At 38.6% G+C, this 8,570-nt stretch overlaps 1 pseudogene; it reads left to right on the top strand.

The window, feature by feature from the left end:
- Positions 1-6,722: 6,722 nt before the first annotated feature.
- Positions 6,723-7,534, top strand: LOC112184232 (annotated as a pseudogene).
- The last annotated feature ends 1,036 nt before the right edge of the window (positions 7,535-8,570 follow it).

Here is an 8,570-nt window from a genome sequence, read left to right on the forward strand (position 1 = left end):
TCCTAAGAAGGAGTAGGAATCATTGTTCCCAAACACATGTTTTAGTGGAGTCAAAGACCTTCTTTATTTAGTGACAATTAGAACCCATGTAACAAGACTCTTCTCAGCAACTCCCAGAACAGATGTTCTTAGGGTACTAAGCATAACAAGGATGCTCCATGGAGAGAGTCTCGAGTAGTTGTCTGCATGATTTTATGTTACGTGCAAAGATCACTCACCAACTCGTTTCTTGCAAACCTTAGAAAGTTCACCACAACTAAGGCCTGATTACTTTGAGAGATGGGATACAATCATCCGTTCTCGTTTCTTACAAATCCTAGAAAGTTCACCACAACTAGGACCTGATTACTTTGAGAAGAGGGAATTAGCTATGTGAGCAAATTAAGCAGTTCGTCTACTTCACTGAATCTCATTTGACAGGAAACAAAAAGGAACATGCCACCACATAGGCTATAGGTGAAGGTGCATAGTAGGGTTACTTGATTCAGTGACTAAACATGAGTACACAATTTTATTTGTCCAGAATAAGGCATGATAACAAAAGATACATGACTGAAAATATGTACATTTCACTAGTGACTGTGGTCAAGGGATACTAGGATCACAATTTTCTCAATCAATAGTGGACAGTCATCATTTTGCCTTAATGCTTAGAACATATCCCTAGGGCATTCCTCAACATTTCAAACCTAGCAGTGTCAAGAGGCTTAGTGAACAAATCAGCAAGTTGATTTTCAGTGGGCACAAAGCTTAACTCAAGTATGTTTTGTTCAACCAAATCCCTAATAAAATGATATCGGAGATCAATGTGCTTTGTTCGAGAATGTTGAACAGGATTCTTAGTGATGTTAATAGCACTAGTGTTGTCACAGAAAATAGACAACTTACCTTGAGAGATGCCATAATCATGAAGCATTTGCTTCATCCAAAGTATTTGTGTGCAGCAACTTCCAGCTGCAACATATTCAGCTTCTGCAGTAGACAAGGAGATGCAGTTTTGTTTCTTGCTATGCCAGGCAACCAGATTGTTGCCAATGAAAAAGCATCCCCCTGAAGTGCTTTTCCGATCCTTTAAATTTCCTCCCCAGTCAGCATCAGAGTATCCTGCAATTTCTACATTAGTGTCGAAGGTATAGAAAATGCCACAATTAACTGTACCTGCTACATAGCGGATTATTCTTTTGACAGCGTCCAGGTGAGATTCTTTGGGGTTTGCTTGAAATCGAGCACACACACCCACACTGTAAGAGATGTCAGGTCTGCTGGCAGTGAGATAGAGCAAACTCCCGATCATACTTCGATAGAGAGTCGGATCAACTGATTTTCCTTCATGATCTTCGCTCAACTTAGTAGTTGTACTCATGGGATTGGTCACTGTCTTCTTGGAAGCAAGATCGAATTTCTTGATCAGGTTCTCAGCGTATTTTGATTGAGAGAGAAACAAACCTGTGTCTATCTGCTTTACTTGCAGTCCAAGAAAATCCGTTAGTTCACCACACATGCTCATTTCAAATTCACTTTCCATGACAGATTGAAATTCTTTGACAAGGTATTTAGAAGTGGAACCAAATACAATATCATCAACATACACTTGGGCAATGATAATGTCATTTTTTGTTCGTTTCACAAACAATGTTTTATCTATGGATCCTCTAGTATACCCTTTTCCCACAAGATGAGTGGATAGCCTCTCATACCAGGCTCGAGGAGCCTGCTTTAGCCCATACAGGGCTTTCTTGAGCCGGTAGACATGATCTAAGTTGTGTGGATCTTGGAAACCGGGAGACTGTTCTACATAAACTTCCTCCTGAAGAAATCCATTCAGAAAGGCAGTTTTGACATCCATTTGAAACAATTTGAACCGGAGATGACAAGCAATGGATAGGAGTAATCTAACAGATTCCAACCTAGCTACAGGAGCAAATGTCTCGTCAAAGTCAAGTCCTTCGACCTGTGAATATCCCTGAGCAACTAGTCTGGCTTTATTCCTAATCACGTTTCCTTTTTCATCACTTTTATTTCTGAAAATCCACTTAGTTCCTATAACATTGCACTTACTAGGTCGTGGTACTAAGTACCATACATCATTCCTAGTAAACTGATTCAGTTCATCCTGCATGGCGCTAATCCAGTTATCATCCAACAAGGCTGCCTTAATATTTTTTGGTTCAATAATGGACACAAAACCAAAATGAGAGATAATGTTCATGCTTACCAAATTTTCGGTAATGAAACACAGTAATACATTCTCTTCACTTACCTCAGAGGGACTTACCTGAACTGCAGCCTTTCTCCTTGTCATCGGACCATCTGTTAGATTGCCGATGATATCTTGAGTGGAATGGTCTTTTTGAACTTGCTTGAACCCTCTTCTTTGGGTGGGAGCTGGTTCAAAAATGTTGTCATGGATTTCCTCTTCCTCTTCCTCAGATGATGTTTCAGTATTCTGTGAAGGTGTGACCGAGAAGGGTGAGGTATCTGCAAATGTTACTTCCTGTTTCACACATTGATCATCAATAGAAACATTAATGGATTCCATAACAACACGAGTTCTTTTATTGTAAACCCTATACGCTCTATTGTTCAGAGAATACCCCAAGAACACACCATCATCACTTCTAGCATCAAACTTACCAAGGTGTTCTCTATCTCGTAGAATGTAGCAAGGACTGCCAAAAACATGAAAGTGTTCAACATTTGGCTTCTTACCTTTCCACAGCTCGTAAGCAGTTTGATCATTACCTGGTCTAAGGAATACTCTATTTATTGTGTAGCAAGCAGTGCTGATCGCCTCAGCCCAAAAGTTTTTGCTTAAACCTGCAGCGTGTAGCAATACTCGAGCCATGTCTAGCAGTACCCTATTTTTCCTTTCCACTATCCCATTTTGTTGAGGGGTTATTGGAGCTGAGAACTCATGTGACACACCAAGCTCATGACAGTAGTTAGAAAAAGAGGCATTTTTAAATTCAGTTCCATTATCTGATCTTATTCTCACTAAGCAGTTATTAGATGATTGTTTCTCAATGATTAATTTTTGACTCAAGTTCTTAAAGGACTCAAACGTTTCAGTTTTGTCTTTCAAGAAGTTTACCCAGGTGTATCTTGAGAAATCATCTACAACTACTAGTATGTAGCTCTTACCTCCAAGACTTTCAGATTGAGCTGGTCCCATGAGATCCATGTGTAATAGCTCCAATACTTGTGAGGTTGTCGCAGAATTTACCATTCTGTGAGGTGCCTTAGTTTGCTTTCCAACCTTGCAGTCTCCACACATCTTGTCAATTTTACCTTTTAAATTTGGCAAGCCTCGGACACATTGTTTGGAAGATAATTTCAGCAAGTCCTGATAGTTGATATGTCCCATCTTTCTGTGCCAAAGTTCAAAGGTTTCCTCTGTGGATTTAACAGACAAACATGACTGCAAACTAGAAGATTCATTCGCTTGAATATGATAACAGTTATCAACAGATCTCTTACCTCCCATGATACCTTCACCTTTCTGATTTAGGACCAAACATCTCTGTTTGTTAAACCACACATCTTCATAGTCATCAGCCAAATGGCTGACGCTAATCAGATTTGCAGTTAATCCTTCAACAAATAACACATTTTTAAGGTTAGGTATACCTGGAGTGTTTACTGTACCTCGAGCTAGAATGTTAGCTTTCCTCCCATCTCCAAACGTGACTGATCCAGTGGTATTTTCATCCTCAAACGAAGTAAACCAGGTTTTGTCTCCAGTCATGTGTCTAGAACAACCACTGTCAACATACCAAAAATCTCGTCGCTTGTCAGCTAATGCAGTTAAAGCTACCAAACAAGTTGCCTCAATGTGAGAGCGTTGATGAATTTTGCTAGCACAAACAAAAAGACATGTATCATCAGTTTCACCAACAGGGGACTCATGATTTTTGCTTTTAATTTTTCTGGTCCAGACATCTTTTCTTCTTTCAGTTTGAGGATTCTTTTGAGAAACAATTTCAGTTAATTTGTTAATGAGTTCCTTTTGTTCTTTAAGCTCAACCTGTAAGGTTTCAACAGTACATTTTTCTTGAGAAAATTGTAAGTTTAAAAACCGTTCATTACATCTAGGTCTGATATGGCCAATCTTACCACAGTGATGACAAGTAGGAACAAAGGTTCTAGGGTTTGCGTACCTGTGTTGACCAGTGGGGGATTCTTGGTCAAGTTTTACCTGATGATGTTGGTTGGAATTACCTTCCCTTACACTTTTGACATGATCATCAAGGGAGACATCTTTCTGCTCTACAGATGGTTTTGAGGCTCGTACGAATTTGGTGCTTTTGGAATCTTCTCCAGTGTATCCTAGCCCACATGTATCATGAGGAGCTTTTCCTGATCCAAGTAACTTGGACATGGAAGTGGAGCTGATATCAAACTTCATGAATCTTTCTTGAGTTAATTTTAACTCATGTTGTAGAGACTCATTTTTTGCTAACAGTTCCAAGTTCAAGGCTCTTTGTCCTTTAACATCCAGTTCTAGAAGTTTGATCTTGTTGAGATACTCATTCTTTTCAGTCTTCCACGTCAGTATCTTTTGGTCACCTTGTAGATCTGCTGATTCACTCACGAGTTTGCTTTTCTCCAGCTTCCATGCAGATTGTGAGGATTCGAATAGTTGCTCCACCTTTTCTTTTTCAGTCCTCAGGAAATCTACTTCTTTTTCCAAGCTCAAGTTTCTAATCAGAGTAGCCTTTGAAGCTTTGTAGAGTTGTTTGCAGCGAACATTTGTTTCATCATCATCAGAGAAATACTCATCACTTTCAGAATCAGGCAACAATGATGATACAAGAGCCACATTTTCAATTTCTTGAGATTCATCATCACTCCAAGTTGAAAGGAGAGACTTGTTGTTGCTGTTTCCAAGCTTCCTATTTCCACAGTCAGTAGAAATGTGACCGAAACCACCACATTCATAGGATTTTGGTTTCCCTGAGTGATTTCCTTTGAAGTTTCTTCCATTCTTACTATTGTAGTCACTGTTGTTACCACTGCCAATGTAGTTATTCCTTCTGGGAGCATTCGTGTTTTTAGAGGAGTTCTTGCTTTTGAGAAATTTTTTGAATTCCTTCGTCAGTAGAGCAAGGTCTAGTGATCCTTCTTCCTCTTCAATTTCTTTCACAGCTTTGAAGGCTACGCCCTTGTTTTTCTTCTCAGGTTTTAACCTCATCTCATAGGTTTTCAAATTTCCGATGAGCTCATCAAGTGGATAATCATCTATATCAAAAGAGTCCTCTATACTCATAACTTTTGAGTGAAATTTTTCCGGCAGAGCCCTGAGTATCTTTTTTACTATTTTATCTTCATCAAAAGGTGCTCCTAGACTGCGACACTGACCGGAAATCTTAAGAATTCTACCATGGAAGTCATCCACGGTTTCATCATCTGCCATAGTCATGGTTTCGAATTCAAAAATCAGTGCTTGCAGTTTCTGTGCACGTACCTTTTTATTTCCTTCGTATGTAATCTGTAGGAGATCCCATGCCTGCTTGGCAGTCTCACAATGACTTATCCTCAGTTTTTCCCGCTCCGATAGGGCTGTGAAGATGCTGTTCTTAGCCTTGAAATCTGCTTGCAAGTTACGAACTTCTTCCTCAGTCCAGTCCTTCCTTGGTTTGGGAGTGGTAGTGGAAGAGCCTTCTTCTTTTGCTTTTATCATAGGTACACTCCAGCCATTTTCTACGATGTTCCACACGTGTTCATCTTGAGCATAGAGGTATGACTTCATGTAAATCTTCCATTGAGTATATTTTTCACATCCACCCTCGAACCATGGAGGACTATTTATAGATCCCCCAGCAGCCCTATCACGTGAATGTTCCATCTTTCCTGGGATCTCTAGAAGGTTCTAGAACCCGCTCTGATGCCAATTGTAAATACTAGATGGAACCAGTGTTGATAAAATATTTTATCTCAAGAGTTTAACCAACGAAAGTATGATACACGACACGAAGATTTGCTAACGCAGTGTAAACCTCTCCACTGAGGAAACTTCACTGCGTGGCTTTTAACGTAGCCAACACGAAAAATCAATCCAATATTAAACACTAGAGTTTACAGAATACAAGTAGTGTTGTTCATAACAAACACTTTCTCTTAGCAACAAATGCTAACTTGTTTTACAACCATTCTAACTCTAGATTCAACATTCCAGGCAATCAATCTTCAACCTTCCTTTCACTCAAATGAATCACTGATCTTGAGAGTGAATATGAATGATTAAGCAAAGTAACACATGAAACAATTAAAGAGGGTTTTTCGAAAACGATTTGAACAACACAAGAAGTTCAAAGAAAACCAATTTAAGCCGTCAAAAACCCTAACAAAAACTTTAGTTTTGAAACCTTTTTATAAGGGAGAAAAACTCCCCCTCAATCAAATCTTTTCTTAATAATTGATTAAGATAAATATAGAAAGGTTTAAAACAGTTTTTGATTGTGCAATCGACACTTTCCTAACAAGGTCTCAAATTGATATGCATGTTAAAAACCATTTTAATGCATAAGAGATTATTGACTCAATACAACCGATATGCATATCAATTTAGAGTTGTACCAACCAATATGGAATGAATACACATTAAACTCAAGATCAGTGACTCGATTTGGCTTGATCTTGTCTTCAAGATCCGATCTTGTGATCTTTCTCTTTGCTTCCTTGAAGCTCCGGTTTTCTTGTCGTAGTGGGAAATCATTTGTTGAATGGTAATAGGCCAATGTACTTACAAAAAGGCTAGTGGTAGAAGAATTAGATTAGCTATGATTGATCATGTTACATCCATGCCATCTGTTGTACTTCCAGTTAGGAAATTGGTTAAACTTTGCAGGGAAGAAGGTATTGATCAAGTTTTCATAGATGGTTGGGTGTGTAGATGTTGACATGCAAGAAATTGGGGCAGATTTTTACACTAGTAATTTGCACAAGTGGTTCTTCTGCCCTGCTTCGGTTGCATTTTTATATTGTAGGAAGTCAGTCACACATTTAGAATTGCATCATCCTATGGTGTCTCATGACTGTGGTAAAGGGTTGGCTATTGAAAGTAGTTGGATAGGGACTAGGGATTAAAGTCCTTCTTTAGTGGTTCCTTCAGTTGTGGAGTTCACAAATAGGTTTGAAGGAGGAATTGAGGGAATCAAAAGGAGGAATCATGATGCTGTTGTTGTGATGGGTAAGATGTTAGCAAAGGCTTGGGGAACCAATCTTGGGTCTCCGCCAGATATGTGTGCAAGCATGATCATGGTGGGAATATCGGCTTGTTTGGAGGTTTCAAGTGATGATGATGCTTTGAAGTTAAGGACACATATATTACCATATGCCAAAACATGAAGAGGTGGCAACAACAACAGGGTATGGTCGAGGTTCTCATCAAGTCTACAACAAAGTTGATGACTATTATAAGTTCAGAGATGCAATTAATCAGCTTGTTTGTGATGGGTTCACCTGTGCTTGATCTTTAGGTATATATGGTCTGCCTCCATCCTAATTAGGGCTTTTCATGCAGCAGAAAACAGAAAGTTATGCAATACTTCTATGAATCTGTTTGAATTACTTGTATTGAAATGGGTATTCATGTGAATCTTTAGTTCAGTGAAGCCTGAAGAAGTCCATATCATGAATAACATGAGCCATTACCTCTCTGCCTCCTGCATACTGCTAGTGGCAATGGTTTCGGTACCGTTAATATTTTAGAGTTACCATAGAAACAAAAGCTAGAGAAGCTGCATGTATTAATAGAAGAAATACTTCTCTCAGCTTTAACCACAGTAGTTTGATTCCATTGGGCTGTTATTGACCTATCTATTGCTTATTCTTGTTATCATGAATTGGGACATGACATCTTAATGTTCACCACCAATTAACGGACAAAAGAAAAATGTTGCAACCCTAGTAGGAATCCAAATAATTAATACTTAAATGCACATTGACATCCATTATTTCATAGCTACCCTGCTAATGAACAAAAGATTTTTGAAGAGGAATTGCAGGTTTATTAAAAATGGTGATGCATGGAGCTCTGTATTTGCCTTAACAGGTATATGTAATGGAGCTCAATATTGCACAGAAAGTAACAGAAAAATGCAACAAGTAACAGAGCTCTACAGTCTCTTATTGATTTAGATGAAATTCATATACTCAGATTGAAGCAGAACGTCAAGGTAATTATGTACATCTTGAAGAAATGGGGATCTAGTATGAAAGATTTTTTTCCCAGGTTAGCAATTATAGCCACTGATTGGAGTTCTAGCAAAACAAAGTTCACAGTACTGCTTCCGCAAGTATGCTATATTTTTCAAGTTGAATGTCATATGACTCAATTAGGATGATGTATGGACCTCTGCTTTTAAAAAGTTGCTTAAAGAGCCTTAACTTAGTTCACTGTGCAATTCTTGGTAAGCACATTCTTCATCTTCAAGGCATTAAAGTCCACAGACAGATCTTGTAATGGCGATAATATTACACCAAAACATTTTGTCCACTTCCATTTTGTGTCAATTTCTCAAGTTTGAATGCTTCTACTAAATTTTTCTTTGATTGGTTTGCTTGGCTTT

This window comes from Rosa chinensis, chromosome 2 (genome assembly GCF_002994745.2).
Source record: "Rosa chinensis cultivar Old Blush chromosome 2, RchiOBHm-V2, whole genome shotgun sequence".
NCBI classification, from domain to species: Eukaryota; Viridiplantae; Streptophyta; class Magnoliopsida; order Rosales; family Rosaceae; genus Rosa; species Rosa chinensis.